General features: G+C 48.3%; 2 pseudogenes; one reads left to right on the top strand and one right to left on the bottom strand.

Moving 5' to 3' along the window:
* The window catches only part of LOC146209474 (uncharacterized), a 159,323-nt pseudogene that overhangs the window by 39,224 nt on the left and 101,399 nt on the right, over window positions 1-18,700 (top strand).
* On the bottom strand, window positions 16,311-16,837 carry LOC146209475 (protein GVQW3-like; annotated as a pseudogene).

Below are 18,700 nucleotides of genomic sequence, written 5' to 3' on the forward strand. Positions count from 1 at the left end.
GAGACCCGTGTGCTGTGCGATGTCAGTGCACGTTAAAAAGCCCCAGATGGTCGAACTTTTTGGAGTCCTCTACTACCGCGTCTCTCATATCCCGAGTTGTTGTGGGAAGTAAAACCCCCTAAACTAGACCAAATCACCACCGACCAGCGTTCGATCCCAGAGCATTAGCTTTCCAAAGCGGTTACGCACTGAGGGGTAGGCACGTTAGAATTTTACTCCTAGGTTTCAAATTCGGGTATTAATATTTGCAGCACGTACCCGCGATTCCTGCATCACCCGCGCCCTCCTGCTGCTACTAGCTCATCCGCCATCATCATAGTGTTACCGGGAAACGCGGGACCAAAGTGCGCTCACTGACAAAGACGACGATCGAGGAACGCGGGCACGACGAAGCGTTGAAAAAGAGAACGACGCTGAGAGAGTAGATTCTGCACGGCTACCGAAGTCTTCTGCACGGCTACCCCGACCTGGAAATCCTCTGCCCATTTCTTCGCCCTGTAACCTCCTCTCCCTGCTCGTGGATGGTGTTCCCGTCTCTGCCCTCATTGACACTGGTGCCCAAGTCTCGATCATGAGCTCATCATTTTGCCGCCGCCTCAAGAAAGTACAGACCCCGCTGCTTCGCCCACCGTTCGTGTTGCCGATGGCAGTACTGCTGCCGTCACTGGACTATGCACTGCCCGAGTCACCCTTGCCGGTCATCACATCCCTGTTTTGTTCACCGTCCTCAACCAGTGCCCTCACAATGTGATCCTCGGCCTTGACTTTTTAACGGCCCACTCTGCCCTTATCGACTGTTCCAGCGGCCTTCTTCGTTTGGACCTACCTGTCTGCTCAGAACATCCTCCATCTACACCCCGCCTTCGCTCCACCGAATTCGCTCGCCTGCCCCCTGACTCTGCTGTTTACCTACCTCTGTCACCTTTCACGCCTGTGCCTGACGGCGACTATGTTGCCTGTCCTATCACCGAGGTCTTTCTTGACCGTAACGTCGTTCTTCCTCATCTCATCGTACGCGTTACAAAGAACAACACCTACCTTCCTATCCTGAACTTCAGTCTGTCACCCCAAGTTCTCCCCGAAGGAATATCCCTTGCTACCTTGTCTCCTCTCACAGACTGCACCATTTGTGCACTCAACTCTGGCCCACATTCAAGCGTCCTTCCAACATCCGTACTCCCCACCACAATTACCGACCCTATTTCCGCAATGATTGCCTCTGACCTCAGCCCCGAACACGCTCAGGACCTGCACAACCTTTTGTTATCCTTCTCCGACATTTTTGACTTTGCTGCCGGTTCTCTGGGCCAAACATCAGTTGTGACTCACCGCATTGACACCGGCGATGCAAAACCTGTACATCGGAGGCCTTATCGTGTGTCCATTTCTGAGCGCCAAGTCATCCAGCAGGAGGTCGACAAGATGTTGGCCAACGATATCATCGAACCTTCGAACAGCCCCTGGGCTTCTCCTGTCGTGCTCGTTAGAAAAAAAGACAACAGTTGGCGCTTTTGCGTCGGCTATCGACATCTGAACAAGATTACAAGGAAAGATGTTTACCCGCTGCCGCGAATAGACGATGCCTTGGACTGTTTACATGGAGCCCGCTACTTTTCCTCTATCGACCTTCGTAGCGGCTACAGGCAGATTTCTGTTGACGAACAAGACCGCGAGAAGACAGCTTTTGTCACACCCGATGGTCTTTACCAATTTAAGGTTATGCCTTTTGGACTTTGCAACGCCCCTGCTACGTTTGAACGAATGATGGACTCCTTACTCCGCGGCTTCAAATGGACGACTTGTCTATGTTACTTGGATGACGTGATTCTCTTCTCGCCCTCGTTCGAAAGCCATCTTCGTCGCCTTTCTTCTATCTTCGCACTTTTTCGCCGTGCCGGACTTCAACTGAACTCAAAGTGCAGTTTTGGTCGCCGCGAACTTAAAGTGCTTGGCTATTTGGTGAATTCCACCGGCGTGCAACCCGATCCTGACAAAGTTCGTGCTGTCAGTGCTTTTCCATCTCCCCGTTCACCCCGTGATGTCCGCAGCTTTATAGGACTGTGCTCTTAATTTCGCCGGTTCGTCCCAAACTTTGCCGCTGTTGCTCGTCCTCTCACCAATCTCCTGAAGAAAGGCGTTCCTTTCTCATGGGGACCAGAGCAGGCTAACGCATTCTCCACCCTCATCGCTGTTCTCACCAATCCTCCTGTGTTGGCCCATTTCAACCCGTCTGCCCCGACGGAACTTCGCACCGACGCCAGTGGCCACGGGATTGGTGCCATTCTTGCACAGCGACAACGCGACCAACACTGCGTGATTGTCTACGCCAGTCGTCTCCTGTCATCAGCGGAACAGAACTACTCTATTACGGAACGGGAGTGCCTGGCTCTCGTCTGGGCCGTTGGAAAATTCAGACCCTACTTGTTTGGCCGACCATTCACTGTAATTACCGATCACCACGCCCTATCTTGGCTCTCTTCCCTCAAGGATCCTGCTGGCCGCCTCGGCCGCTGGGCACTGCGCTTGCAGGAGTATACCTTTTCCGTTGTATACAAATCAGGTCGGCTCCACCAGGATGCAGACTGTCTGTCCCGTTATCCCGTCGATCCCCCTTCCTCTACTGACCACGAGTCGGACCCCTGTGTGTTCTCTATATCGGACTTTTCTCACATAGCCGACGAACAGCGCTTGGATCCAACCCTCAGTTCTCTTATCGACCGCCTCCGCACACACAGCCGTGACTCTTCCCTCGCACTATTCTTCCTTCATGGGAATAAACTATACCGCCGCAACATGCGACCCGATGGCGCTGAGCACTTGCTCGTCGTTCCCCAACATCTACGCTCTGCCGTTCTAGAACAAATGCACGACGCCCCTACAGCTGGTCATCTTGGCCTCTCACGCACATACGACCGCGTGCGCCGGCGTTTCTTCTGGCCTGGACTCTACCGCTCTGTCCAACGTTATGTAGCCGCTTGCGACCTCTGTCAACGCCGGAAGAAACCCCCTGTGCTGCCACCTGGACACCTGCAGCCGATTGCTATCCCGACTGCGCCATTTTCTCGTGTTGGCCTTGACCTCCTAGGGCCCTTCCCCGAGTCCTTGTCAGGAAACAAATGGATCGCTGTGGCCACCGATTTTGCCACGCGGTACGTGATCACTCGCGCCATTCCAACCAGCTGCGCCACAGACGTTGCTGACTTCCTTTTGTACGACGTCATACTACATCATGGTGCTCCCCGTCAACTACTTACCGACCGTGGCCGCTGTTTCCTTTCCCGAGTTGTTGAGGAAATACTTCGTTCTTGCTCCGTTCGGCACAAGTTCACCACTGCGTACCACCCTCAGACGAACGGCCTTACGGAGTGTATTAACCGCACACTCACCGACATGCTCGCAATGTACGTATCCGACAGTCATCGCGACTGGGATATTAGTCTGCCATTTGTCACCTTTGCATATAACTCTTCGCGTCATGACACTGCTGGGTACTCTCCATTCTATCTTCTCTTTGGACGAGACCCCTTACTGCCCTTCGACACTTTGCTTCCCGCCGCTGGCCTCGTCACAACCTATGCCCGCGATACCATCGCCCGAGCCGACGCTGCTCGCCAGATTGCTCGTCACAATCTCACCGTCTCCCAAGAAGCTCAAAAACGCCGCTACGACGCTCACCACCGCGATGTGCACTATCCTCCCGGATCTCTGGTGCTGCTCTGGCTTCCGTGCCGTCGTGTGGGATTGTGTCAGAAACTTTTGCCCCACTACACGGGTCCTTACCGTGTACTACGCCCAGTGACCGACGTGACCTATGAGATTGCACCGCTCCACCCGAATTCACCGACTGCTACACCTACTTCCGAAATTGTACATGTCGCCCGCCTCAAGCCATATTACTCCCCCTCCACACCGCACGCCTAATACGCACCGGGACGGTGCCTTTTGCCGAGGGGGGTAGTGTTACCGGGAAACGCGGGACCAAAGTGCGCTCACTGACAAAGACGACGATCGAGGAACGCGGGCACGACGAAGCGTTGGAAAAGAGAACGACGCTGAGAGAGTAGATTCTGCACGGCTACCGAAGTCTTAGCGTCGAGTTCAGCCCATCGCAGTGCTGTCACATTAAGTACATCCCCGTAACAATATTATTATTCATATAGACCTTATAAAAAATTGCTGCCATCTATCGGCCGCCGCGCGCGTTTCCGCCATGTTCAAGGGTTGCCGCATTGAAGAGCGGCAAGCGGCATAGGGGGTCACGCAGCCGGCTGCGTTAATGCTCGTTGTTGCCGATAATATCGACATGCTGATGTGCCCCTTGTTTTTCTCAAAATTAGAATAAGAGTATAGAAGAAAAGAAGCAGCAAGTTACATCCCTTGAGCTTTTTTTTTCTTGAGGCTTGTGTTAATTTTCTCTCGCGTGGTTGTCGCGCTAGGCGCACTTTCGATCAACTGCACGCCTGAATTGTAAAATATCTTATTTAGCTTGCATTGGAAGATTGCAAATCAGTACCTGGTGCAAAGGCAGACGAAATATATCGCCCACGGTATGTTACGTTTGCCTGTAGACGGACTGCGCATCGTTTTTTTGCATAAAAGATGTCCAAGAGTGTTATTCCTGATTTCCTTTCCTTGTTGCACTAATTCTTCTCAGCTTTTAAGGTTTCATGCATACAAGCTGTCAACAGATTTCGCCCGTATGTATACGTCCAAGTATCCAGATAGAACAGGTTTCGGCACATCTAAGGCGCCAGACTGCTCTCTTAAATTCTAGCGCGAATATTCCGACGTCTTTACGCATTCGATTCATCAATGAATTGAACATAGTCGACTACGTCCAGGCTTCAGTTGCTGAGATGCGTCTCCAGAACACGACTTGCAAAAGAAATGACTCAGAGTATATACGTGGCAGCAACTGCCCCCACCGTTTAGCTGCTCTCGTCTACCGCGAGTTCGCATGATTGTTGTTGCTATAGTGATGGTGATCATCGCGCTGTTAACTTTTTTCAATTAGTGCGAGATTTTTTTCTGCGAGTTGCGCGAGGTCCATCGAAAAGGAGTTACGCTTTAATTTTGACCACGCCAGTTTTCTTTTCACCCATCCATATCACTCAGTAATGTCGTTTCTTCGCTTAACCTTCAAGGCGCGCCATGAAAACATTGTAATGAGGTAGGGATTGAAACTGTCAATCATTTGACACTATCCGCAGAGGTTTGTAGCGGGCCTTACCGCGCTTAGCAGTGAGGTTTGCTACTGAAGCTATCGCAATAAAGCAAGAACGAGCGTACACATGTCTTCCAACTTTATTGTGTCTAAAAGTACCAAGCTCTATACATGTATGCATCACATTTTCTGTATGCTCATTGCTTGGTACATAAATTCGGACTTTGCAGAACATTCCATTAGAAAGCAGTGCGATTAGTTTTTTCATTCAATGTCTTCACAAGCAAAGAAAGCCATTAATCCCTGTCCCCCCCCCCCCCTCTCCCGCTGTCTTACTACTGAGCTCATCCCTGACATGGACAACGAAAAAGAATTGAAATATTTCAAATTCCGTCAAGAATTACGGAAAGAAAAAGAAAAAATGCGGTATTGAAGAGGAGAAAGACTTCGCTGCAAAAACTGCGCATATCACAAAGCACTGCTCGAATACGTGTCCACGAAGAAGCTTGACATTGCGAATGGATATAGGGCAGACCTCTGCTGTATGACTTCGCCGGCAGCAGTATCTGTTATATATTGATTTTCACGAAATAGAACCACGATGTGACGGCAACAGGAGCTACATACCTGAGGAGGATCAGCGCGCAGGGAATCATGTCATTGACCTGTCGCATTTCGCCGGCAGATTCACGTGGTTGTGGGTTTTAGCCAGTAACATATAGAATATGGGATCTGCTATATGGTTGATTAGCCGCTAACGAGATACATCAGCTGCTATACGTTCAGACAGAGGATGGGAACAGAACTGCGCGCGCTTCACCAGGAACTGTAGAGGTCCATCAAGGAGCATTGTTTATTAGGCATCAGTTCCATATTAAAAACAAATAAACAAGAAACAACACTAAGCTCTTTCGTGTGCGCGTAATGACATCGCAGATACGTTTTACACCCGGGAGCAATATCAATATATTTTGCATTTTCATGAGCGCGTATTTAAGTAGCGTATCGAGAAATGCCCCGGAGCAACAACGAGGATTTCGTCATTTGTAGCTACGCTGTTACCTCCTTTTGCCAGAAGTTTTGGCAGTGCAGTATCGCTTCACGACGTAACACTGGAATGTAGGCAGCGTGTACAAGTCGATCGTCTATTATTCCGTAATTTTTTTTTGCTTTGAATGCGAACAAAATACACTGAAATCACAGCACAAAGCAGAAGCAGCTAACGCGACGGCAGCAGCCGTAAGCGCAGCTGACGCCCTCAATCCTTGAGCATGGCATCGCGTAGTGCGGTTCGCTGAAGGTCTGATAGATGACAGCAATTTTGCATAAGGTCTATTGTGCTTGTACGTGAAGTGCTTTCTCCCCATTTTTATTTTTTTCCTTCTTAACGCTTCTTAGAGCGACAACGGAGCAGGAAGCGTCGATACGATTTGCCATATGTATGTACGTCCATGTACGGACAGTCGTTTAATTTACTCCTCAATATACCGCCTTTAATTTAGATCATCAATGCTATATCGTTTAAGCGAAAGTATGTCCTCCAACACTTCGTATTCGCATAGCTAAATCGAACAAGTTTATTTTTAAAGTGTATTTCGACGGACGCGCGTCGCCATAGTCGATTTCAGTCACGTACAAGTATTATTAGGCCGACCCTCATCGCTCATTATTGCATCGCACTGCATGAGTGTCCTGCGGTAATCGTTTGTTTGAAGTCACTGTTGTTAAAACTGATACACTTGGTGGTAAACAAATTCGCTAAAACTTTTGGAATTATCTTCACCTAGAGCAGCAGGAATCGCCACGGGAATAGCCACGGAAGAACCTAGACTATCACCGAATAGAATACAAAAAACAGCAACCATTGCCTATGCATGATATATAATAGGCCGTTTTGATTATTTCTAATCTCCCGGTCGGCGCGGAGCTTCTTAGCACTGAAGGTGGACCGGCGACCGGTGGCGAACTTGAAATTTGACGCCATCGACCGATCGTCGGACTCATCCAAATTTGTCCCTGTATACATGTGGATATAGCAGCGGTGGCGTAGTGGTAGAACATCCGCCTCGCATGCAAGAGGACCGGGGTTCAAATCCCGGTGCCGCGCAATTCTCCACCGGATGACAAAAAAAAAAATCCGCGTGTCGATGGAATTGCATAAACAGGTTTGGGGTGCGACCTGATGCCGGTGAACACCTCCGGCAACGCACTCCCTCACCAGAACAGGAGTTGGCCACTCTGGTGCAGTAATTGGCCACAACCTCCTATGATAAGCTCCATAAAACCGCGGCCCTCAGTCACCAGCGGCTGCGGAACAACTGACCACGGCGGCGGTCAGACCTGTGACGCAGCAGGGGGTGCTAAGAAAGCCTGGCTCCGCTGGACAGGCCGCCATTGGAAACTGACCCTGGCAACGTTTAATGCTAGAACCCTAGCTAGTGAAGCTAGTTTAGAAGTACTGTTAGAGGAAGTAGAGGGCATGAAATGGGATGTCATAGGGCTTAGTGAGGTTAGGAGGCCGAATGAGGCATATACTGCACTGAAGGATGAGCATGTACTGTGTTATCGAGGTTTACCAGAGAGGCGACAACTAGGAGTAGGTTTCCTTGTCAATAAATATATAGCGGGTAATATAGATGAATTCTATAGTATTAATGAGAGGGTTGCAGGCATAGTAATTAGGCTTAATAAGCGGTATAAACTGAAGGTTGTACAGGCCTATGCACCTACATGTAGTTATGATGACCAGGCAGTGGAAAGCTTCTATGAAGATGTAGAATCGGCAATGCGAAAAGTAAAGACGCAGTATACTGTACTAATGGGCGACTTCAATGCCAAGGTAGGGAAAAACAGGCAGGAGACGAGGCAGTAGGTGACTATGGCATTGGTTCTAGGAATAGCAGGGGGGAGTTATTAGTTCAGTTTGCAGAGCGCAATAACTTACGAATCATGAATACCTTCTTCAGCAAACGGAAGAACCGGAAATGGACATGGAAAAGTCCTAACGGAGAGACTAAAAATGAAATCGACTTCATAATGTGTTCAACCCCCGCCATTGTGCAGGATGTAGAGGTAATCGGGAAAGTGCGATGCAGTGACCACAGGATGGTGAGGTCCCGAATTAGCCTAAATTTGAAGAAGGAACGCAACAGATTAGTAAGAAAGAAACCCATCAACGAATTAGCGGTGAGGGGGAGGGCAGAAGAGTTCAGGATCTCGCTACAGAATAGTTATTCAGCTCTAACTGAGGATGGCGACATTACCCTAGAGGCAAGGAACAATAATTTCAGAGATATCATTACTGAGTGCGCGGTAGAAGTAGGCTGTAGGATAGTTAGAGAGGATACCGGTAAGCTGTCTAAGGAGACGAAAGATTTGATTAAGAAACGCCAGAGTATGAAAGCTTCCAATTCAACAGACCAGATCGAATTGGCCGAGATATCAAAGCTAATCAATAAGCGCAAGGTGGCCGATATAAGGAAGTATAACATGGAGAAAATTGAGCATGCTGTAAAGAACGGGGGAAGCCTTAAAGCGGTAAAGAAGAAATTGGGCATAGGCAAAAACCAGATGTATGCGATTAGGGACAAGGCGGGCAACGTCATCACTAATATGGACAAGATAGTCAAAGTAGCCGAGGAGTTCTATACAGATCTCTACAGTGGCCAAAGTAGTCAGGACCGTAATGAGATTGGCGGTAGGGAAAAACAGTCAGAAGTTCCACCAGTGACAAAGGACGAGGTCAAGAAAGCACTAGAAATTATGAAAAGGGGGAAATCAGCTGGAGAGGATCAGATAACTACAGATTTGCTGAAGGACGGGGGGATATCGTGCTAGAAAAACTGGCCACCCTGTATACGCAGTGCCTGGTGTCATCGACTGTACCGGAACCATTAAAGAATGCAAACATTATCCTCATTCACAAGAAAGGGGACTCTAAGGACCTTAAATATTACAGACCAATCAGCTTACTGTCTGTTACGTATAAAGTATTTACTAAGGTAATCGCTAATAGAATCAGGACAACCTTAGACTGCAATTAAGCAAAGGATCAAGCAGGGTTTCGAAAACGGTACTCTACTATCGATCATATCCATACCATCAATCAGGTGATAGAAAAATGCTCGGAATATAACCAGCCCTTATATATAGCATTCATTGATTACGAAAAAGCATTTGACTCAGTTGAAACCTCGGCGGTGATGCAGGCGTTGCGAAATCAGGGGCTAGACGAGCCGTACGTGAAAGTGCTGGAAGATATATACCGTGGCTGCACAGCAACCATAGTTCTGCATAAAGTAAGTAACAAAATTCCCATAAAGAAAGGTGCTAGGCAAGGAGAGACTATCTCCCCAGTACTATTCACAGCTTGTTTAGAGGAAGTATTCAGAGACTTGTAATGGGAGCAGTTAGGGATAAGGGTAGATGGAGAATGCCTCAGTAATCTGTGATTTGCTGATGACATTGCCTTGCTAAGCAACTCGGGGGATGAACTGCAAATAATGATTGATGACCTAGACAGGAAAAGTAGAAATGTAGGCTTGAAAATCAATATGCAGAAGACTAAGGTAATCTTCAACAGCCTCGGAAAGGAACAGCAGTTTACATTAGGTAGCGAAGTACTGGAAGTAGTAGGCGAATATATCTACTGAGGACAGGTAGTATCCGCAGATCCGGACCATGAAAAAGAAATAACAAGAAGAATAAGATTGGAATGGAGCGCATTTGGCAAGCACTCACAGATTATGACTAGCAGCTTACCGGTATCGCTAAAGAGGAAAGTATATAACAGTTGCATCTTACCTGTACTCACCTATGGGGCTGAAACGTAGAGGCTAAACAAGAGAGTAATGCTTAAGTTGAGGACAACCCAGAGGGCCATGGAACGAAAAATGGTAGGGGTAACATTAAGAGACAAGAAGCGTGCAGAGTGGGTTAGAGCAATAACTCAGGTTACCGACATTCTAGTGGAAATTAAGAAGAAGAAATGGACATGGGCAGGACATGTAGTGCGAAGAGAGGATAACCGATGGTCGCTGAGGGTAACAAACTGGATTCCAAGGGAAGGAAAGCGTAGCAGGGGGCGGCAGAAAGTTAGGTGGGCGGATGAGATTAAGAAGTTCGCAGGGGTCAAGTGGATGCAGCTAGCACAGAACCGGGTTAAATGGAGAAATATGGGAGAGGCCTTCGCCCTGCAGTGGGTATAACCAGGCTGATGATGATGATGATGATGACATGTGGATAGAATAAAGGCTAGCTTAAATCAATGAAGATCTAGTGCAAAAGAATACGGTGTATCCCAAGCAACATCAACAATAGCTAGGTAAGGTTCACGCACACACGACGTGAACATCGATAATATCAGCACAGTTAACGAATCCAAATAAATAAATCAGCCTACCAACCACCAAAGCACTAATGTGGTTTCCCACAAAAAACTTCCACCCACATGCTAATTTGTATCTAATATTGCCCACTAGCCGCAATAGACCATACAATGCTGCAAAAGTGTGTGCCAATGCATCTGACTTTGGCGGGACGTGGTAACAGAACTGGCAGTATTGTCCCGCAAATGCCATATGTTGGCCAACGCCAGTCGAGTAAAAGCTAACGCTGTTCGATATAACCATCCTTATGAATAGCAACGCCAATACCGATGATAAGTAAGGTATGCCAATGTAGATCTGACATTGGCGGTCCATTGTAACAGAGCTGACAATGTCCAAAATATGTCATATATTGCCCAAAGTAGGCGGAGTGACTGCTAACGCTGTCCGTTATGCCATGCTTATCCAATGGCAACGCCAACACCGGCGATACGCCAGGTATCAATTCCATCTTATCCATCCTCATAACATGGTACCACCTATATTATGATAGTACCGTCTATGACGGGCCAATGTTGTTATCATTATAAATAGTCCTGACCAATATTGATTGCCTATGGAATCCTCAGGGCCAGTGTTAACTCGTTATAGAATGGCGCAACCAATACCAACAGTAGGATGGCAGCGCAGGGCCTATGTGGGGCTGATTGTTTTCATCTCACGGACAATATTGACCCATGCTCTTGAGCTGCTTGGGTAATCACATTACGACACAAAGTAAGCAATAGATGCACATGAATATATCGACTGACACCGCTATGTTATGCTCCAGACGGATGACAACGCCTGGATGTGGACCCCTGTCTTCCACCTAGGCATAGCAGAAAAACTTAACCGCTACTTTGGACCTTGCACAGTGTTGCCTCACATATAAGATGTTACATACGAGGTTGTTCTAGACGAAACTGTACTAAGTTCTAGTCTTCAGCGCTCATGTGACGTAGTGCACGTAGTTTGCATAGAGCCGTATTTCAACTGCTGAAGGTCGTACTTCACCTCTGGAGCATGTCTTTGTTGGAGGATGAATTTTTTTGGAAGAGGGAAATAATCCAACCTGATGGTTTAGGTGGTGTATCAAACGAAGTTAGTGACACTCGCGCGCTTCGTCTTCCAGCTCGGACTTACGGTAGATCAGCTGTTAATTGACTCCGTGTCCCTGCTCTGTTAACCTCTCGCGTAAATCCCTGTCTTCGTGAAAAAATCGGTTACTCTTGACGTAGAACAATGTGGAAGAAAATTGCTGGCTTACGCAGTTTTTTTCCCTTTTCTTACTCGCAGGTTCGTCCTGGAACTTACTAAACCCTCGTTAAGCTATGTCTTCCGAACCCGAGGGCAATGCAGGCAAGCCCCAACGCTCTTCAAAGTCCGAGAGAGAGGTGTCCAAGCTGTCCTCGCGGAAGAAACGCAGTACGCCGGTCACCGTAACGCCCAAGGATGAATATCATCAATCGCACCCTTCCGAGGAGGGCTCCAAAAGCGGATCTGCGATTAGGAGACCGCGCAGAATGTCAGCGGGACCTGCTGACATTCGCCGCTGGCGCTCGTTGGCCGGCAGCTCCTCGAACCGTTGCTCAAAAGGCGCGTCCATTAAGGCTGAAAGAGATGAGCCATCAGGCGGCCCTGCTTCAATACTCGCAAAGCCAAGCGAAGCTGAGAAGGGCCAAGCATTGTCTCTTCCCCACAACCCTGATATTGTGCCACCGCAACAAGCTTGGGACAAAGATTCTACGTACAGGCCCACGCGGCAGGAAGTTGCCGCATTGGCCTCCGGTGCATGTGGTGCTCCCTCGAGTGACGTGGCAAAGGAGGAAAACGTGGTGGACGCGGCGACCTCCACCGAGCCACATCGCGCTCCTGGAGTGACGTCTACCGTAGACAACTTGGTCAAGGACAACCTGGTGATTTGCCCGCAGAGCACGGCGGCCCCTCCAGACGATATGAAGGTTGCCGTGCCATTTCAGAAAATTTCGCCTGCACACCAGCCAGGTACTCAGACCAAGGGAACCGAGGGGAAACCAAGGAAGAACGCCAAGCTTAGCCCTACTATGCTTCGCTTGCAAAACTTGGACATGAAGGACATCGTGAGTTGTTTGTTTGATATTTCTTGTCGATGTGTCCTCTATACACGAGATGTGGTAGAAAAGGATTCACGTCTGCTTCCGAGTACGCAACGTCAAAACAAAATGATCTTGAAATAGCTTTGATCGCCTCAAGATCATTTCACCGCCATCTCCAATGCTTTCCTGAGCTGGAATTTGTTTTAAATACCGCTGTATAGCACCGGTAATGTGAGCTGTGGTCATTTCCACACTAACATATTGGTATTGTTCCGGTAATACAATAAATTGTAAATAACGCTTGATCATTACCATTACTTTCAATAAGGCAAATGTCTGTTGGCTATCAAGGTTGCTCTCACTTTGTCTGCCGACTACCACTGACTTAGTTGAATGATTACCTTTAACCTAACACCTACGACATTGAGAATCCTGTTACCATGTAAAGCTTACGCAGCAGCTTTTTATGTCAGTATGTAACCTGCACAAGTCTAAACTGATCCTGCTAGAATTCGTCGATAACACGATTTGAGCTGTATGTGAGGACTCTATTACTCGACAGGGCTGTTGAAAAGAAAACTAAAGGAAAAGAAGATATATATTCCGCACTAATTTCTTCGGTGGTTTTGTAAGCACTGAGAGAGCAATATTGGTCACCGTGCGGCGACGCCTCGTCAGGCGCATTTCAAACGCTTTTTACCTCATTTACCTTCGAAGAATGGTCGTCCTGGAACCTCTCTTCATTATGGCACCGCCGTGGTGGTACAGTGGTTAGGATGTTCGACTGCCGTGTCCGAAGATGCGGAATCGAATCCCCGCTGCGGCGACCGATTTTCGATACAGGCGAAAAGCAAGACGACCATGCCCAGTGCAATGTCAGTCAGTGCACGTTAATGAATCCCAGGTGATCAAAATTTCCTATGCCCTCCCCTACCCCACCTCTCATCATAGCCTGAATTCCATTGGGACGTTGAACCCCACAAAACCAAACCAACCTATCTGCCTTACTTCTTGTGTGGGAATATTAATAGAGACGATTGCGTGTGACAGGCAAAAATGTTTTTGCAGCCACGATGTTCGAGTTCAGGCCACACCAGTCCGCACAGGATGATCTGCTTCACCTAGACCATAAATTCTTAAGTCGATCGAGTATCTCCTCAATGAGAGGTACTACTCGCTTGAGATTTGAAAGGGGCCTTCGACAAAGTCGCCCACGAAATTACTCTGACGCATATTTCCCAAACAGATTGCGGCCAAAACACCTTTAACAATATTACGCAATTTCTCACTGACCGACAATCATATATCCGGATTCAAGACACCGACCATGGCCCATAAAAAAACTAGGCACGTGAGGGACCCCGCAAGGAGCAGCCGTCTCGCCATTCCTATTTAATATAGCTGTGATGAAACTTCCCGCTCAGCTGGCGATGGCCGACGGTGTCCAGCACACGCTGTATGGCGACATCACCATCTTGGTTAAACACGACTTGGTAGGAGAAATGGAGGCCAACCTACAGCAAGCGGCGGTCATTGTAGACAACTACGCCCGTCGTTTTGGCCTGAAATGCTCCCCGTCCATGTCGGAGATTGTGCACATACGCCCCTCATCAACGCGCACCACCAAAATTGACCTCATCCTTACAGTGTACCCATACCCGAACACGACGAGATCCGAGCACTGGGCCTCGTTGTTCACAAAGATCGTAGAGCTGAAATAACAGTGGCCAAATTGCGTAAGAGGGGGCACCAGGTGGGCCGCATGGTCCACCGGGTTTCGAAGAAGCGCGGGGGGTTACAATGTAAAGACGTCTTGCGGCAGGCACATGCATTTGTAATCAGTTGAGTCTTATACTCGGCTCCATACCTTCGCCGGATCTAATTTGTCGAGCATGCATTAAAAGTCATTCTCCGTAAAATATACAAGCATGCCCTTGACCTCCCGGGCAACACTTCCAACGAGCGCCTACTTGACTTGGGGATGGTGAACACCTTTAATGAACTGCGACAGACACATTGATGAACCAGTACAAAAGGATGTCTAATACTCTGTCGGGTCGCCATCCCGGCTAAACATCCACCACTCAATACATTCGGAAGAGCACGTCCATATCTCTACATAGTGGAGATATGCTTTCCACATACGACCTCTTCAGGCCAACATGACACGAGAGGGCCATAGTGGCAGACGTCTCGCTCGGGCGGAAGCCTTGGCTCGCCACTACAGGCAAAAACATGGAGTCTCCTACGTGGATGCCTCAGGCCGCATCATTGGAGTTGGTACACGGCCGCAGTTGTTCATCAAAACACTGTAATAAACACTCACTTTTCGTGCACACAACATAACACTCACGGAAGAGGTTACATCGCGCTAGCCGCCGCAAAATCAGCACTCCCGGGTCGTCCTGACCGACTAAAGGGGTGCCTGCAATATCGTGCAAGGGTACATATGGTACTTCGCCAGCAAAATTTTACAAAACAGCAATTATTTCGGCGCACTCGCGCATGGAAACATTATCTGGACTTCGGATCACACTGGCCTCAAGGGAAACGAAACGGCTGATGCCGACGCCCGCGCGTTCACTTTCCGCGCACTAGCCTTTCGGCGAACTAGCCTCGTTTCCCACCGATGCGACCTCCGAACCCAATCCCGCCTACACTTGAAAAAAAGAAGAATCAATTCTATCAATCCAGTCATGCAATCTATCATAAGCCCTGAATTGGCCTCACAAAGGAGGAGAAGTGCATTCACCTTCGCCTTTACACCAACCCTACTGTGACCGGCAGTATTAACATGCTTTGACCCCTCTAGCACGTGGAAACTCCCGCACTGTGAAGAAAAGATCTAGGACATCTACATTTTCCGCATAATGTGGGCATGTCAAAAAACCCCCAATCTACACCCCCCCCCACCCCCTACGCAACACTTCCCGTGAGGACTGAGAGGCGGCCCTGCTCGGGTTCTCAGACCTAATGGCGCAACGACCCTTGATCGAGCGGGCTCGGGCCGCTGCCGATGCCATTGGGCTCTCGTAAGAGGGAGACCACCTGGTAATTATAAGGGGCGGGCTCCTTAGGGACTGCTCCCGTGCCTTCTCTGTATATACCTATATAAAAAGAATAAATGTTTTTTTTATCATCAGCATCAACTATTCATTATATGCATATGTCTTCTCTACCAAAAAGAACGCAAAGTGTAAATACGAGGTCTGCTAGAAAAGTATCCGGCCATTGTCCGAATGAAACATGTGGAGCAATGGAAACCTAATCACTCTCAAAGTAGTCTCCTTGGGACTCCACACATTTCTCCCAGTGGTGCTGCCATTGTTGGAAGCATTCCGAGAAGGCCTCTTTCGGAATGGAGTTTAGCTCAGCTGTTGTTGCAGCCATAATGTCCCCTCTTGTCTGAAATCGCGCTGTAGCTTCTTAATTTTGGGAAACAGCCAGAAGTCGCAGGGGGCGATATCACGAGGGTAAGGAGCCTGTTGAAACACAGGAGTTTGGTTTCTTGCGAAAAAAAGTCTAAACGAAGTGCGAGGAATGTGTAGGAGCATTATCGTGATGGATGCGCAAATTTCCTGTTGAACACAAGTCCGGGCTCTTGCGCCGCACAGCATCACGTAGACGACGGAGGACCGCCCTGTTGTACTTCGTAGTGATTGCTTGACCCTGTGGAGCGTATTCGTGGTGTACCACACCGCGTCAGTAATGAAAACAGTCGGCATCACTTTCATGTTGATGCGCACTTCGCAGGCCCTCTTCGGTCTTCATCGTGTTCATAAAGTCGAGGTCGCTGTTTGTGGAATCTAGGATCTGCTCTGAGACTTGAACACGATGTTGCCTTTGCTCCACTGTGCGCAGCTTCGGTACAAATTTCTCCGCAACTCTCTTCATGGCCAAATCTTTGGTGATACTGGAATGTGCAGAAAAATGCTGATGCCCATCTCTGCCACAATTTCTCGGAGAGTCACACGATTGTTCTGCATCACCACAGTGATCACTTCGGCAATGACCTGGTCATGTCGGCATGTTGATGGCCGACCGGAGTGTGGCTCGCTCTTCATCGTAGTGCGGCCGTATTTAAACCGGGTGTACGACATCCTAATCTGTATGATGCTAATAGCATCGACATCGAAAGCTGTCTGAATCTTCTGAATGATTTTTACTTGGAAACCGCTCAGGTTCTGACAAAATTTCATGTAGTAGCGCTGCTCCAGTGGCTCCGCCATTTCCCTTGCAATAAACAACTGACGAGAGCTCTGCACCCTACCTCTCTCAAATTCTGCGCACCAGCGACTGAAGCTATCGGCAATGGGAAAACATTCGCGCATGCGCATGAAGGTTCAAGATCAGCTCATGCAAGCGCGCTTGTTTTATATGCATCACGTGTTCGCAAACATAAGGTCGGATACTCTTCTAAAAGGTCTCGTACAAGTACATTGATATTTTGGCGACAGACGTTTGCCGTTTTGACATCAGTGTAGGGGTGAAGGAATGTATACATTTCCTGTATATCTTCTGCACAGTGTCCTGCAACTTGTTCGTCCCCTTTAGAAAAATTATCCCGCCTTAACCAGAGGCTAATTTGCGCTGAAACTGCGCGCAAAGCTTGTGCGTTGTTGTCCCCGTCTTTACGAGGTAAGTGTGACCATGGTGCTTCGTTCGGCCGCGCATGATGAGAAACCAGAACTGTCTGCGCTGAGACTGAAGAGCGAAAAACACCAGCGCAGAGTTTCCAGCAAAAGGGAGCTGTGGCGTCATCTGGCGTCGCTGGAATAAAGCGCTGGGGTTCAAAAGCGCCGAGGCAATCATGGCTCGTTCTGTAATGGTGCTAGATAGCGCCACCGCTGCTTTTCGGTGGAAAATTGGCGTTTGCGTCTTTTGTTCCTCAGTATCGTCGCAGACGGTTCTGGTTTCCCATCATGCGCGGCCATACCAAGTATGCACCATGGTCATACTTACCTCGCAAAGAATGGGACAACAACACTTAAGCTTTCTGTGCAGTTTCAGCGCAAATGAGCCTTCAGTTAAAGTGGGAGCGTTTTTCAACATGTGGACGATAAATTTGCAGAACACCGTTGATATTATGCATAATTGGTTTACTGGAAGGGAAAGGTGCAATGCCGGCCACGCTTGTTTCTGGGGGCATCTGAACCGCGCCGTTAGGGATAGGAGTAAGGTGGGAGTGAATGTGGAAAGATAAACATAAGAGCCGTAATGGAGCTCTACGGAGTAATTTCGACCACCTGAGGATCTCTAACATGCAATGGCATCGCAGAGCATCTGATGCCTCTTCGTTTCGCCTCCGTCTAAACGCAACCACCTGTTTCGAACCCGAGTACATCAGTAAGTATTCGCGCATCTTAATCACTGCGCCACAGCGGCAGGGCATAAACATAAATGAAGAGATGTCCGTGTTGACTCAAGGAAATAATATATCTAGTTGAAATCGAAATAATCATTCCAGAATCCGCGTTATAACGTCCATTAAGTGTTTTATACAAAAACTTTTAGAACGCGAAATACGATTGTTGTTAACTAATTAAATTAAATCATCGCGGCTTAGTAATCTGCTTGCACGTACTCTCCAGACGGTGTACATTTGTGAAACGCCCCTTGTTTGTATAGCCCCTCCGGGGTGCCGCATTGGTTACGGCGCTCGACTACTGTTACCAAGGACGCGGGATCGAATCCCGGCCGCAGCCGCCGCTTTTCGATGGAGGCGAAAAGCAAGGCGCCCGTGTGCTGTGCGATGACAATGCACGTTAAAGAACCCCAGGTGCCTTAAATTTGCGGAGTCCCCCACTACGGCGTCTCTCATGGCCTGAGTTGCTTTGGGACGTTAAACTCTGCAAACCGCCTTGTTTGTTTATGTTTAATAATATTTTGTATATAGGTCTCAATGGCAGCATGATGCAATACTGAAATCACAATGGACTTGCATGCAAGTAGATGAACTCTAGGAATTGAAGGATTAAAGGCCCTGGAAAGAGAAATTCGATTAGCATTAGCTGTTTCTTATTCTGTATCTTCATTCCTGCCAACAATATTCATATTTCAAAGCCCTAATTCCTTTTCTGGAACAGCTTCCT

This window comes from Amblyomma maculatum, chromosome 1, assembly GCF_055883805.1.
Source record: "Amblyomma maculatum isolate TAMU_Amacu chromosome 1, ASM5588380v1, whole genome shotgun sequence".
NCBI classification, from domain to species: Eukaryota; Metazoa; Arthropoda; class Arachnida; order Ixodida; family Ixodidae; genus Amblyomma; species Amblyomma maculatum.